The sequence below is a fragment of the Salminus brasiliensis genome, chromosome 11 (assembly GCF_030463535.1).
Source record: "Salminus brasiliensis chromosome 11, fSalBra1.hap2, whole genome shotgun sequence".
NCBI classification, from domain to species: domain Eukaryota; kingdom Metazoa; phylum Chordata; class Actinopteri; order Characiformes; family Bryconidae; genus Salminus; species Salminus brasiliensis.
In genome coordinates this window covers 32,125,132-32,138,142 of record NC_132888.1, presented here as the reverse complement: position 1 = coordinate 32,138,142, position 13,011 = coordinate 32,125,132, and the positions used below count along the sequence as shown (strand labels likewise).

Genomic DNA, 13,011 nt, shown 5'->3' with positions numbered 1-13,011 from the left:
TACATCTTTTGCACAAATTTGTAGTTGAAACTCTTTTGTGTTGTAAATGTTGATGTGTTGAAATGGAATGCTTTTGCTTGGTTTTGAACAAATATGGTCTTAGCTATGAAATTTGAATCCTCTAGTTTGCAAGGTGCTTCTGCTTACGGCCATTCCACCCTTAGAATGCCTGATCTCGTCTGATCTCAGAAGCTACCTAGGGTTGGGCCTGGTTAGTGCTTGAATGGGAGACTGTCTGGGAATACCAGGTGTTGTAAGCTTTTCCAATCCTGCAAACAATTAAAGCTTACATTTCCATGTTATTTACATCTTTTGCACAAATTTGTAGTTGAAACTCTTTTGTGTTGTAAATGTTGATGTGTTGAAATGGAATGCTTTTGCTTGGTTTTGAACAAATATGGTCTTAGCTATGAAATTTGAATCCTCTAGTTTGCAAGGTGCTTCTGCTTACGGCCATTCCACCCTTAGAATGCCTGATCTCGTCTGATCTCAGAAGCTACCTAGGGTTGGGCCTGGTTAGTACTTGAATGGGAGACTCTCTGGGAATATCAGGTGTTGTAAGCTTTTCCAATCCTGCAAACAATTAAAGCTTACATTTCCATGTTATTTACATCTTTTGCACAAATTTGTAGTTGAAACTCTTTTGTGTTGTAAATGTTGATGTGTTGAAATGGAATGCTTTTGCTTGGTTTTGAACAAATATGGTCTTAGCTATGAAATTTGAATCCTCTAGGTTTGCAAGGTGCTTCTGCTTACGGCCATTCCACCCTTAGAATGCCTGATCTCGTCTGATCTCAGAAGCTACCTAGGGTTGGGCCTGGTTAGTACTTGAATGGGAGACTGTCTGGGAATACCAGGTGTTGTAAGCTTTTCCAATCCTGCAAACAATTAAAGCTTACATTTCCATGTTATTTACATCTTTTGCACAAATTTGTAGTTGAAACTCTTTTGTGTTGTAAATGTTGATGTGTTGAAATGGAATGCTTTTGCTTGGTTTTGAACAAATATGGTCTTAGCTATGAAATTTGAATCCTCTAGTTTGCAAGGTGCTTCTGCTTAAGGCCATTCCACCCTTAGAATGCCTGATCTCGTCTGATCTCAGAAGCTACCTAGGGTTGGGCCTGGTTAGTACTTGAATGGGAGACTGTCTGGGAATATCAGGTGTTGTAAGCTTTTCCAATCCTGCAAACAATTAAAGCTTACATTTCCATGTTATTTACATCTTTTGCACAAATTTGTAGTTGAAACTCTTTTGTGTTGTAAATGTTGATGTGTTGAAATGGAATGCTTTTGCTTGGTTTTGAACAAATATGGTCTTAGCTATGAAATTTGAATCCTCTAGTTTGCAAGGTGCTTCTGCTTACGGCCATTCCACCCTTAGAATGCCTGATCTCGTCTGATCTCAGAAGCTACCTAGGGTTGTGCCTGGTTAGTACTTGAATGGGAGACTGTCTGGGAATACCAGGTGTTGTAAGCTTTTCCAATCCTGCAAACAATTAAAGCTTACATTTCCATGTTATTTACATCTTTTGCACAAATTTGTAGTTGAAACTCTTTTGTGTTGTAAATGTTGATGTGTTGAAATGGAATGCTTTTGCTTGGTTTTGAACAAATATGGTCTTAGCTATGAAATTTGAATCCTCTAGTTTGCAAGGTGCTTCTGCTTACGGCCATTCCACCCTTAGAATTCCTGATCTCGTCTGATCTCAGAAGCTACCTAGGGTTGGGCCTGGTTAGTACTTGAATGGGAGACTGTCTGGGAATACCAGGTGTTGTAAGCTTTTCCAACCCTGCAAACAATTAAAGCTTACATTTCCATGTTATTTACATCTTTTGCACAAATTTGTAGTTGAAACTCTTTTGTGTTGTAAATGTTGATGTGTTGAAATGGAATGCTTTTGCTTGGTTTTGAACAAATATGGTCTTAGCTATGAAATTTGAATCCTCTAGTTTGCAAGGTGCTTCTGCTTACGGCCATTCCACCCTTAGAATGCCTGATCTCGTCTGATCTCAGAAGCTACCTAGGGTTGGGCCTGGTTAGTACTTGAATGGGAGACTGTCTGGGAATATCAGGTGTTGTAAGCTTTTCCAATCCTGCAAACAATTAAAGCTTACATTTCCATGTTATTTACATCTTTTGCACAAATTTGTAGTTGAAACTCTTTTGTGTTGTAAATGTTGATGTGTTGAAATGGAATGCTTTTGCTTGGTTTTGAACAAATATGGTCTTAGCTATGAAATTTGAATCCTCTAGTTTGCAAGGTGCTTCTGCTTACGGCCATTCCACCCTTAGAATGCCTGATCTCGTCTGATCTCAGAAGCTACCTAGGGTTGGGCCTGGTTAGTACTTGAATGGGAGACTGTCTGGGAATACCAGGTGTTGTAAGCTTTTCCAATCCTGCAAACAATTAAAGCTTACCTTTCCATGTTATTTACATCTTTTGCACAAATTTGTAGTTGAAACTCTTTTGTGTTGTAAATGTTGATGTGTTGAAATGGAATGCTTTTGCTTGGTTTTGAACAAATATGGTCTTAGCTATGAAATTTGAATCCTCTAGTTTGCAAGGTGCTTCTGCTTAAGGCCATTCCACCCTTAGAATGCCTGATCTCGTCTGGTCTCAGAAGCTACCTAGGGTTGGGCCTGGTTAGTACTTGAATGGGAGACTGTCTGGGAATATCAGGTGTTGTAAGCTTTTCCAATCCTGCAAACAATTAAAGCTTACATTTCCATGTTATTTACATCTTTTGCACAAATTTGTAGTTGAAACTCTTTTGTGTTGTAAATGTTGATGTGTTGAAATGGAATGCTTTTGCTTGGTTTTGAACAAATATGGTCTTAGCTATGAAATTTGAATCCTCTAGTTTGCAAGGTGCTTCTGCTTACGGCCATTCCACCCTTAGAATGCCTGATCTCGTCTGATCTCAGAAGCTACCTAGGGTTGGGCCTGGTTAGTACTTGAATGGGAGACTGTCTGGGAATACCAGGTGTTGTAAGCTTTTCCAATCCTGCAAACAATTAAAGCTTACATTTCCATGTTATTTACATCTTTTGCACAAATTTGTAGTTGAAACTCTTTTGTGTTGTAAATGTTGATGTGTTGAAATGGAATGCTTTTGCTTGGTTTTGAACAAATATGGTCTTAGCTATGAAATTTGAATCCTCTAGTTTGCAAGGTGCTTCTGCTTACGGCCATTCCACCCTTAGAATGCCTGATCTCGTCTGATCTCAGAAGCTACCTAGGGTTGGGCCTGGTTAGTACTTGAATGGGAGACTGTCTGGGAATACCAGGTGTTGTAAGCTTTTCCAATCCTGCAAACAATTAAAGCTTACATTTCCATGTTATTTACATCTTTTGCACAAATTTGTAGTTGAAACTCTTTTGTGTTGTAAATGTTGATGTGTTGAAATGGAATGCTTTTGCTTGGTTTTGAACAAATATGGTCTTAGCTATGAAATTTGAATCCTCTAGTTTGCAAGGTGCTTCTGCTTACGGCCATTCCACCCTTAGAATTCCTGATCTCGTCTGATCTCAGAAGCTACCTAGGGTTGGGCCTGGTTAGTACTTGAATGGGAGACTGTCTGGGAATACCAGGTGTTGTAAGCTTTTCCAACCCTGCAAACAATTAAAGCTTACATTTCCATGTTATTTACATCTTTTGCACAAATTTGTAGTTGAAACTCTTTTGTGTTGTAAATGTTGATGTGTTGAAATGGAATGCTTTTGCTTGGTTTTGAACAAATATGGTCTTAGCTATGAAATTTGAATCCTCTAGTTTGCAAGGTGCTTCTGCTTACGGCCATTCCACCCTTAGAATGCCTGATCTCGTCTGATCTCAGAAGCTACCTAGGGTTGGGCCTGGTTAGTACTTGAATGGGAGACTGTCTGGGAATACCAGGTGTTGTAAGCTTTTCCAATCCTGCAAACAATTAAAGCTTACATTTCCATGTTATTTACATCTTTTGCACAAATTTGTAGTTGAAACTCTTTTGTGTTGTAAATGTTGATGTGTTGAAATGGAATGCTTTTGCTTGGTTTTGAACAAATATGGTCTTAGCTATGAAATTTGAATCCTCTAGTTTGCAAGGTGCTTCTGCTTACGGCCATTCCACCGTTAGAATTCCTGATCTCGTCTGATCTCAGAAGCTACCTAGGGTTGGGCCTGGTTAGTACTTGAATGGGAGACTGTCTGGGAATACCAGGTGTTGTAAGCTTTTCCAACCCTGCAAACAATTAAAGCTTACATTTCCATGTTATTTACATCTTTTGCACAAATTTGTAGTTGAAACTCTTTTGTGTTGTAAATGTTGATGTGTTGAAATGGAATGCTTTTGCTTGGTTTTGAACAAATATGGTCTTAGCTATGAAATTTGAATCCTCTAGTTTGCAAGGTGCTTCTGCTTACGGCCATTCCACCCTTAGAATGCCTGATCTCGTCTGATCTCAGAAGCTACCTAGGGTTGGGCCTGGTTAGTACTTGAATGGGAGACTGTCTGGGAATATCAGGTGTTGTAAGCTTTTCCAATCCTGCAAACAATTAAAGCTTACATTTCCATGTTATTTACATCTTTTGCACAAATTTGTAGTTGAAACTCTTTTGTGTTGTAAATGTTGATGTGTTGAAATGGAATGCTTTTGCTTGGTTTTGAACAAATATGGTCTTAGCTATGAAATTTGAATCCTCTAGTTTGCAAGGTGCTTCTGCTTACGGCCATTCCACCCTTAGAATGCCTGATCTCGTCTGATCTCAGAAGCTACCTAGGGTTGGGCCTGGTTAGTACTTGAATGGGAGACTGTCTGGGAATACCAGGTGTTGTAAGCTTTTCCAATCCTGCAAACAATTAAAGCTTACATTTCCATGTTATTTACATCTTTTGCACAAATTTGTAGTTGAAACTCTTTTGTGTTGTAAATGTTGATGTGTTGAAATGGAATGCTTTTGCTTGGTTTTGAACAAATATGGTCTTAGCTATGAAATTTGAATCCTCTAGTTTGCAAGGTGCTTCTGCTTACGGCCATTCCACCCTTAGAATTCCTGATCTTGTCTGATCTCAGAAGCTACCTAGGGTTGGGCCTGGTTAGTACTTGAATGGGAGACTGTCTGGGAATACCAGGTGTTGTAAGCTTTTCCAATCCTGCAAACAATTAAAGCTTACATTTCCATGTTATTTACATCTTTTGCACAAATTTGTAGTTGAAACTCTTTTGTGTTGTAAATGTTGATGTGTTGAAATGGAATGCTTTTGCTTGGTTTTGAACAAATATGGTCTTAGCTATGAAATTTGAATCCTCTAGTTTGCAAGGTGCTTCTGCTTACGGCCATTCCACCCTTAGAATGCCTGATCTCGTCTGATCTCAGAAGCTACCTAGGGTTGGGCCTGGTTAGTACTTGAATGGGAGACTGTCTGGGAATACCAGGTGTTGTAAGCTTTTCCAATCCTGCAAACAATTAAAGCTTACATTTCCATGTTATTTACATCTTTTGCACAAATTTGTAGTTGAAACTCTTTTGTGTTGTAAATGTTGATGTGTTGAAATGGAATGCTTTTGCTTGTGTAATGGGTGAAAACGCGGGTGGTGGAGGAGCTAGCAGAGGAACTACACTTAATCCTGGCTTCCCTCGAGGCACACACACAGGACACACTCCATGCGGGGTAGAAGACGGGTTTAATAGTACATAAGCGCCAACGCATCTCCCCATTACTGTCCAGATAGCTTAGAGTAGGTACATCAGACCGGAGGCCATGCTACAGCTAGCTCACCGTCTTCATAGAGAGGCACTACTCTGGCGCACATGCGCAGTAGTACAATACACGTAAAACCACCGTTACAGATTCCCCCCCAACAAAAAAAAGGCTGACCCCAGCCAACAAGCTATAAAAAGGTCAACACATTAGCGGCCATACCTGGCATTTCAGTTGGGCATAGTGCATATATAAGAAAAGGAATAAAAGATACATCCATATAAAACAAAATACAAAGGCACATATGCATATTAAACAATTCTTTTCAAGACCCGCTTTTTCTCTTTTATATAAACACTAGCTTAAACACAGAACCTTCCAACAATAAACATTTATCTTTTCCCCTTGTTTTTTTTTATTTTCTTACACTTTCAATATAAAAACAATGAACAGTTCATTCTCCCCCTTTTTTTTTTTTTTTTTTTTTTTTTTTTTTACAACTCATTTACATTTCTTTTGTTTGTGTACAGTATAGACATAAAACGTGCTCTTCAAATCACCGAAACAGGTCTGTAAAACTTTTACAAAAACAAAACATTTGCACTTAACCAGCGCTACCTAGGTTTCAAACCTGGTTCAGTCTCTCAGTATGATAGCTATTTGTCCATCTATTAGAACTCCAGTCAGTGGTAACTCTAGGATGAACTCTAGGCCTGAGATTGTACGTGTTAGTTTGTGGAAAGTCAGATGGGTCACCTAAGTGTGTAGGACTGTCAGCAGCACTACTGTCAGGGCCTTGGCCTGTAGTAAAGTCAATGTCTGCCTCAAGCATAGGAGCAGTGTCTGCCCTACTCCTCAAATCATAATTTGAAGCAAGTGGGACGTCAGTGTCACCGTCAAACATGTCAGCTAAGGGCTGTGACAAGTCAACAAGGCCAGACTCAGGACTGATTATTTGACTTTCGAGCGTAGGCTCCTCTCCTACAGCCTCGTCAGGTGCTGAACACTCGTCCTCTGAGCTGCTATCACCATCCAGATTCCCATTTGGCATATCAGGACTCTCATCGACTGCACTGTAAGACCCGTGCTGTCTGGAACGGCTTGGGCTGCGCCGCCGTTTATTCTGTGACTCTGCTGTGGTCCACGTGTGGAAAGGCTGGAGGTTAGCAACGTGTACAACACCCACATCTGTGCCATCCGTATTGGCTAGACGGTAGTTGACCTCAGACAGCTTTTGGACAACGCGGTAAGGTCCAGCATAAACGCATGCTAGCTTTGCAGTCAAGTTTGCCACAGCGTCAGAGCGGGGATGAGTCTTAAGGCGGACCAGATCTCCAAGCTGATAGGTGACAGGTCGACGTTTCAAGTCATAATAGTGCTTTTTACGTTTGTGACTAGTCTGAAGTGCTGCTCGAGCATGATCATGAGTCTCTTGCATAGACTGTTCAAGGGTTTGTGGCGGGGTCAAGAAAGGGTCGTCTGTCCCATCAGTGGACGGTTGGGTCAGTAAGTCTACCGAGGTGGCAAGTTCTCTCCCATAGAGCATTTTCGCTGGGCTGAAACCCGTACTTTCGTGAGGGGCTGTTCTGAGTGCAAAGCAAATTTGTGGGATATACTTGTCCCAGGTGTTATGTTTATCCCCGACATATGCACGAATCGCTGTTTTGAGGGTGCGAATCACTCTCTCTGTCGCATTCGTCTGGGGGTGGTAAGCTGTGGTAAGACGATGCTCAGAACCCACAATTTTCAGCATTTGATTGAAAAGCTCACTCATGAACGGTGTACCCCTGTCTGAAATCAGGTACTTTGGGGCCCCGTGGCGGGCAAACACCTCACTCTGAAACTTGCTTGCGGCGACTTGTGCTGTGGCCTCTCTGACTGCGCACACTTCTATCCACTTGCTGAAGTAGTCAACAAAGACTAGAATATAAGCATTTCCAGATGCTGTGCGGGGTAACGGTCCCACAAAGTCAACACCAGCGACTTCCCACGGCTCACTGGCATGGATAGGCACTAGCAGACCAGCAGGTTTCTTTTGGCTAGGTTTGGTAAGTTGGCACACTGCGCAAGAGAGCACATATGTCTTTACATCTTTCCTCATCTTTGGCCAGAAGAAACGCAGGCGCATTCTAGCGAGGGTCTTTGTGATGCCTAGATGACCAGCGGTTGGGTGATCATGGAAATAACTCAGCAGGGAACCTCTAATGGATTCCGGTGCATAAAGTTTTAGCTCCTTCAGAGGGTGTAAGCTACAGCTAAATCTGCTTTCTCTGTAATACAGGAGTCCTTCATGCACAGTGAACTTGGTCTCCCAGTCCTCCTCGGACTCAATACACTGGGAATTCTCCAACTTTTGCAAAATAGTCAACAAGGCTGGGTCGTCATGCTGAAGACGCCGTAAGTGCTCTTTGTCGGTCAGTTCCACCATGGGCTGGGCACGGAGGTCTAAACCTGCTATGACCGCATGCTCTGGAAGAAGGTCAGTGGGGCCCTGGTCTGACTGCACAGGGTTCCTTGACAACGCATCTGGCACCTGATTTCGTGCACCAGGCTTGTGAATGATTCGGATGTCAAAATCCTGAAGCCTCAGGCACCATCTTGCAAGTCGTCCTGACGGGTTTGGCTGAGACATGAGCCACTTCAAGCTGCTGTGGTCTGTATAGACCGTAACTGGAAGGCCTTCGATATAAGGTCTAAAATGCTCTAGAGCCCAAATCACCCCTAGACACTCTTTCTCGGTTGTTGAGTAGGGTATTTCAGATTTGTGCAGGGTGCGACTGGCGTATGCCACCACCACCTCTTTTCCGTTCTCGTCCTGCTGCATAAGCGCTGCACCAAGTCCCAAGTCACATGCATCTGTGTGCAGGTAGAAAGTGCACTCAAAATCAGGAAAACGTAATATGGGTGCTGAGGTGAGGCGTTCTTTCAAGAAGTCCATTGCCTGCTGGCAGCATTCATCCCATAGAAACAGAGAGTCTTGTCGGGTCAGGGCGAACAGGGGTTCAGCTTGCTTAGCATATCCACTTATGAACCGTCTGTAATAGCTAGTCAGACCTAAAAACTGTCTTACTTGTCGCACATCAGTTGGCACTGGAAATTCTGTCACTGCTTTTACCTTGTCATGGTCAGGGAGGATTCCCTCAGGAGAGACTCTGTACCCCAGGAACTTAAGTTCATCCAAACAGAACTGACACTTGCCCAGCTTCAGCGATAGTCCGGCAGACTCGAGCCTCGTGAACACTTCTCTCAGGTCGCAGAGATGTTGGTCGAAAGTTGGTGACGCGATCACTACATCATCAAGGTAGACTGCACAGCACTTGTACACAAGTCCTGCCAAGACTGTGTTCATAAGTCTTTGAAACGTGGCAGGTGAGTTACAAAGGCCAAACGGTAAAACTTCAAAACGGAATAGGCCACAGTGGGAGGCAAATGCAGTTTTCGGCCTTGAACTTTCTTCGACCCCAACCTGCCAGTATCCTCGTGCTAAATCAATAGTGGAGATGAACTTTCCCCGTGCTAGGAAGTCTAACGATTCATCGACTCTTGGAAGTGGGTAGCGATCTTTGATGGTCACCTGATTCAGTCCTCTGTAATCGACACAAAACCTTGGTTCTCCAGAGGCTTTTGGCACAATGACAACTGGCGCTGCCCATGGACCTGAAGCTGGTTCGATTATGTCTTCTTCCAACATTTTTTGTATTTGCTCTTCGATAAGTTTCTTTTTCAGAGGAGAGGTGCGGTAGGGGGGGAGGTTAATCGGCCTGGCATCCCCAGTCTCGATACGATGCTCTGCCAGCGTGGTGTGACCAAGGCGGCCAGCAAACAGACCCTGAAAGTCCCCCAAAAGTTCCTGCAATTTCTCCTTCTGGTCACAGTTCAATGAAGATTGTCCTACCTTCACAGATATGGAACTGGCTTCCTCTTGTGGGCAGGAAAGTTCAGGACCCTCCAATGTACACACTGTTTCCTCAAGTATGGGTGTGTCAGCCAATACGCCCCCGTCTTGGTCTGCCTGGGTACCGATAGACACTGTTCTACTTGGTATGTGTATGGTGATGGATGCACGGAGCATAAAGTCCATTCCCAGAATGACTGGAGAAGCCATCTGGCTAAGAATCACAAATCGGTGAAAGAAACGTTGACCCTGGAACCATATCGGTAGCCAGGTGACACCAATCGGGTCACAGTGCGCTGAATCAGCCAGTCGTAAGGGAGGAGCCGTCCATGGCGTGCACTTGATCTTTCTGTTTGGATCTTTCTCTACATATGCTGCTTGTATGGCAGAAAGTGAAGCTCCGGTGTCTAAGGTTGCTGTCACAACATGGTTCTTAAGCTTCAATGTGACACAGAATGGGGTATTCCAGAACACAGTGGACGTGGTGTCCTCAATGTGTCCCAGAAAGGTGACACCAGGGGAATCAGAGTGAGGCTTAGCTAATTCCTGGGGGGGAGGGGTGCTTCGTCGATACGACCTCCCCCCTAGCAAGTTTCCCTGAGGCTGTCGCTGTTTCCTTGCTTGGCCCTTGTCTGCACGCGACATGCCTGATGGGCCATGATATCGTGACATTGGGGACTCATCACCGGTTCTCTCTGACATAGCGCCTGACCCGCTTCCGTCCTCCTGGGGATCCAAAGAATTGCACTGTGGGCAAGTACGTGCAGTGAAACCAGGCAAGGAACACCCGTAGCAGAAGACAGATTTAGCTGGCTTAGGGAGAGGAGGCGGTGGTCTATTGCGATCACGGTGACCAAGGGCTGCTTGCAGTTCATGGGCTCGTAGCAATAGGTCTGCGACAGACGGAACAGGTGTGCCATAAAGAGCAACAGCATACTTCTCTAAAGCATGTTTGCAGATAATCTCAACTTGCTCATGTTCAGGTGGTGGATTCTTGAGCTTAGCGAAGTCACACAGCATGTGTGCAACAAAAGTGGGCAGGGGCTCGTCAGGAGCTTGCATGTGGTCCAGGATGTTTCTCCAAATTCTTTCCTGGTTATCGAATGGCAAGAAAGCCTTTTGAAAAAGCTCAGAGAACTGGGACCAGTTGCGAAGATGAGGTTTGAGCACCTGAAACCAGCGACCAGGCTCACCTCTTAGAAATCTCGGCAATTCTGACAGGACTTGGGCATCTGACAGCCCAACATCATGCTTGTAAGAGTCCGCAGCACGAAGCCATTCTTCTGGGGAAACACTTCCTGAATTACTAAATACAGGAGGTTCGAGCTTAGATTGTTGCAACAGAGACCTCAGAACCCTTGATGTGCCGCTGAGAATAGATGAATCGGACAACAGATGACCACCTGAGCAGCTGACACTGCAGGAAGGAGCATTTGGCTTTGTTCCAGACAAGAACGCACTATTTGAGCATGGGTCAAGTCTGAGTCCTGTAGCCCCCGAAACAGGGCATGTCTCTGGCTTTGGGTGACGAGAAGTTCTGTGAACCTCGGGTGCTCTGTGAGCATAAACTTGACCATCTACTGGTTGGCTAAGACTAGTGTGGTTGTTGTGATGGGGCGTGGATGCACAAAGTGGGTCAGAAAATGTGACTACATGACAAGGAGCATAGGGCTCAGGTTCTTTCTTCCACTGCTTAAGAAATTCAGTCTGCATGTGCCAGGAACTACTCAAACAGTCCCTAAGGACCCCCATTTCCTGTCTCAATAGGCACATTTGGACCTGCATATCACTAGAGTGTGGTTGTGGACTAAAGTCACGTGGTTCGCAGTCACTATCGCTGTCAGACATTTTGTGAAGAAAATGTACCATAAAAAAATTTGTCACCAAAAAAAAAAAAAAAATACTGTTTTTAACCAGCAGCGCTGAACATGCAGACAGTCCGTAGTTACACACACACCACGAGCTGAGGGTTCAGTGAGCGAGCGAAAAACACCTGAGTGAACAGTCCTCCGTTAAATCGGGGAGAAAGCAGGTAGCAGTGAGGATAAAATGAGAGAAAAACAAAGTCCCACGAGATAAATCAGTTTCCCGCGCGCGGCAGCTAAGGAAGCCGGCGGGCGAATACACAGGCAGTCAGCACAGTCAATTCAACAGGTCCAGCGAGCAAAAGTTTCGCGGCAGCTACTCATAATGTCCCAAAAATACGATCCTTGTTCCAAAAAATCCTCTCGAAAAAGTGTAAAGCACGCAAAAAGTGTCCGTTGTTAACGAATACAGTCCATCAGCGCGGATATAAACACGGCCGGGCAGCGTTAGCATTAGCCTAGCCGGCTAACAGTCTCCAGCATTAACAGCGATCCACGGTGGAGAGACAAAAAGTGGAAAAAACGGGTGCACTCACCGAATAAACTCCAAAATATGAGCACAGTCCCACACTCGGTCCGAAAACTCCACACAGTGAACTCGAAATTAACAGTCAGTGTCCAGTTAGCTTGATGAGTTAGCATCCGGAGCTAACTAGCTTCATCCGAGAGCCGGAGGGAAAAAAAGTTCGGGCGCCACTTGTAATGGGTGAAAACGCGGGTGGTGGAGGAGCTAGCAGAGGAACTACACTTAATCCTGGCTTCCCTCGAGGCACACACACAGGACACACTCCATGCGGGGTAGAAGACGGGTTTAATAGTACATAAGCGCCAACGCATCTCCCCATTACTGTCCAGATAGCTTAGAGTAGGTACATCAGACCGGAGGCCATGCTACAGCTAGCTCACCGTCTTCATAGAGAGGCACTACTCTGGCGCACATGCGCAGTAGTACAATACACGTAAAACCACCGTTACACTTGGTTTTGAACAAATATGGTCTTAGCTATGAAATTTGAATCCTCTAGGTTTGCAAGGTGCTTTTGCCTACGGCCATTCCAACCTTAGAATGCCTGATCTCGTCTGATCTCAGAAGCTACCTAGGGTTGGGCCTGGTTAGTACTTGAATGGGAGACTGTCTGGGAATACCAGGTGTTGTAAGCTTTTCCAATCCTGCAAACAATTAAAGCTTACATTTCCATGTTATTTACATCTTTTGCACAAATTTGTAGTTGAAACTCTTTTGTGTTGTAAATGTTGATGTGTTGAAATGGAATGCTTTTGCTTGGTTTTGAACAAATATGGTCTTAGCTATGAAATTTGAATCCTCTAGTTTGCAAGGTGCTTCTGCTTAAGGCCATTCCACCCTTAGAATGCCTGATCTCGTCTGATCTCAGAAGCTACCTAGGGTTGGGCCTGGTTAGTAGTTGAATGGGAGACTGTCTGGGAATATCAGGTGTTGTAAGCTTTTCCAATCCTGCAAACAATTAAAGCTTACATTTCCATGTTATTTACATCTTTTGCACAAATTTGTAGTTGAAACTCTTTTGTGTTGTAAATGTTGATGTGTT

General features: G+C 44.0%; 20 pseudogenes; all 20 read left to right on the top strand.

The window, feature by feature from the left end:
* The first annotated feature begins 141 nt into the window (after window positions 1–141).
* Window positions 142–260, top strand: LOC140572400 (5S ribosomal RNA; annotated as a pseudogene).
* Window positions 261–445: 185 nt separating this feature from the next.
* On the top strand, window positions 446–564 carry LOC140570844 (5S ribosomal RNA; annotated as a pseudogene).
* Window positions 565–750: 186 nt separating this feature from the next.
* On the top strand, window positions 751–869 carry LOC140569475 (5S ribosomal RNA; annotated as a pseudogene).
* Window positions 870–1,054: 185 nt separating this feature from the next.
* Window positions 1,055–1,173, top strand: LOC140566340 (5S ribosomal RNA; annotated as a pseudogene).
* A 185-nt stretch (window positions 1,174–1,358) lies between these two features.
* On the top strand, window positions 1,359–1,477 carry LOC140573003 (5S ribosomal RNA; annotated as a pseudogene).
* Window positions 1,478–1,662: 185 nt separating this feature from the next.
* LOC140569988 (5S ribosomal RNA) lies at window positions 1,663–1,781 on the top strand (annotated as a pseudogene).
* Window positions 1,782–1,966: 185 nt separating this feature from the next.
* Window positions 1,967–2,085, top strand: LOC140570747 (5S ribosomal RNA; annotated as a pseudogene).
* Window positions 2,086–2,270: 185 nt separating this feature from the next.
* On the top strand, window positions 2,271–2,389 carry LOC140569474 (5S ribosomal RNA; annotated as a pseudogene).
* Window positions 2,390–2,574: 185 nt separating this feature from the next.
* On the top strand, window positions 2,575–2,693 carry LOC140567267 (5S ribosomal RNA; annotated as a pseudogene).
* A 185-nt stretch (window positions 2,694–2,878) lies between these two features.
* LOC140569472 (5S ribosomal RNA) lies at window positions 2,879–2,997 on the top strand (annotated as a pseudogene).
* A 185-nt stretch (window positions 2,998–3,182) lies between these two features.
* On the top strand, window positions 3,183–3,301 carry LOC140569471 (5S ribosomal RNA; annotated as a pseudogene).
* A 185-nt stretch (window positions 3,302–3,486) lies between these two features.
* On the top strand, window positions 3,487–3,605 carry LOC140569986 (5S ribosomal RNA; annotated as a pseudogene).
* A 185-nt stretch (window positions 3,606–3,790) lies between these two features.
* LOC140569470 (5S ribosomal RNA) lies at window positions 3,791–3,909 on the top strand (annotated as a pseudogene).
* Window positions 3,910–4,094: 185 nt separating this feature from the next.
* Window positions 4,095–4,213, top strand: LOC140572309 (5S ribosomal RNA; annotated as a pseudogene).
* Window positions 4,214–4,398: 185 nt separating this feature from the next.
* On the top strand, window positions 4,399–4,517 carry LOC140570746 (5S ribosomal RNA; annotated as a pseudogene).
* Window positions 4,518–4,702: 185 nt separating this feature from the next.
* Window positions 4,703–4,821, top strand: LOC140569469 (5S ribosomal RNA; annotated as a pseudogene).
* Window positions 4,822–5,006: 185 nt separating this feature from the next.
* LOC140572229 (5S ribosomal RNA) lies at window positions 5,007–5,125 on the top strand (annotated as a pseudogene).
* Window positions 5,126–5,310: 185 nt separating this feature from the next.
* On the top strand, window positions 5,311–5,429 carry LOC140569468 (5S ribosomal RNA; annotated as a pseudogene).
* A 7,056-nt stretch (window positions 5,430–12,485) lies between these two features.
* Window positions 12,486–12,604, top strand: LOC140566581 (5S ribosomal RNA; annotated as a pseudogene).
* A 185-nt stretch (window positions 12,605–12,789) lies between these two features.
* On the top strand, window positions 12,790–12,908 carry LOC140567397 (5S ribosomal RNA; annotated as a pseudogene).
* The last annotated feature ends 103 nt before the right edge of the window (window positions 12,909–13,011 follow it).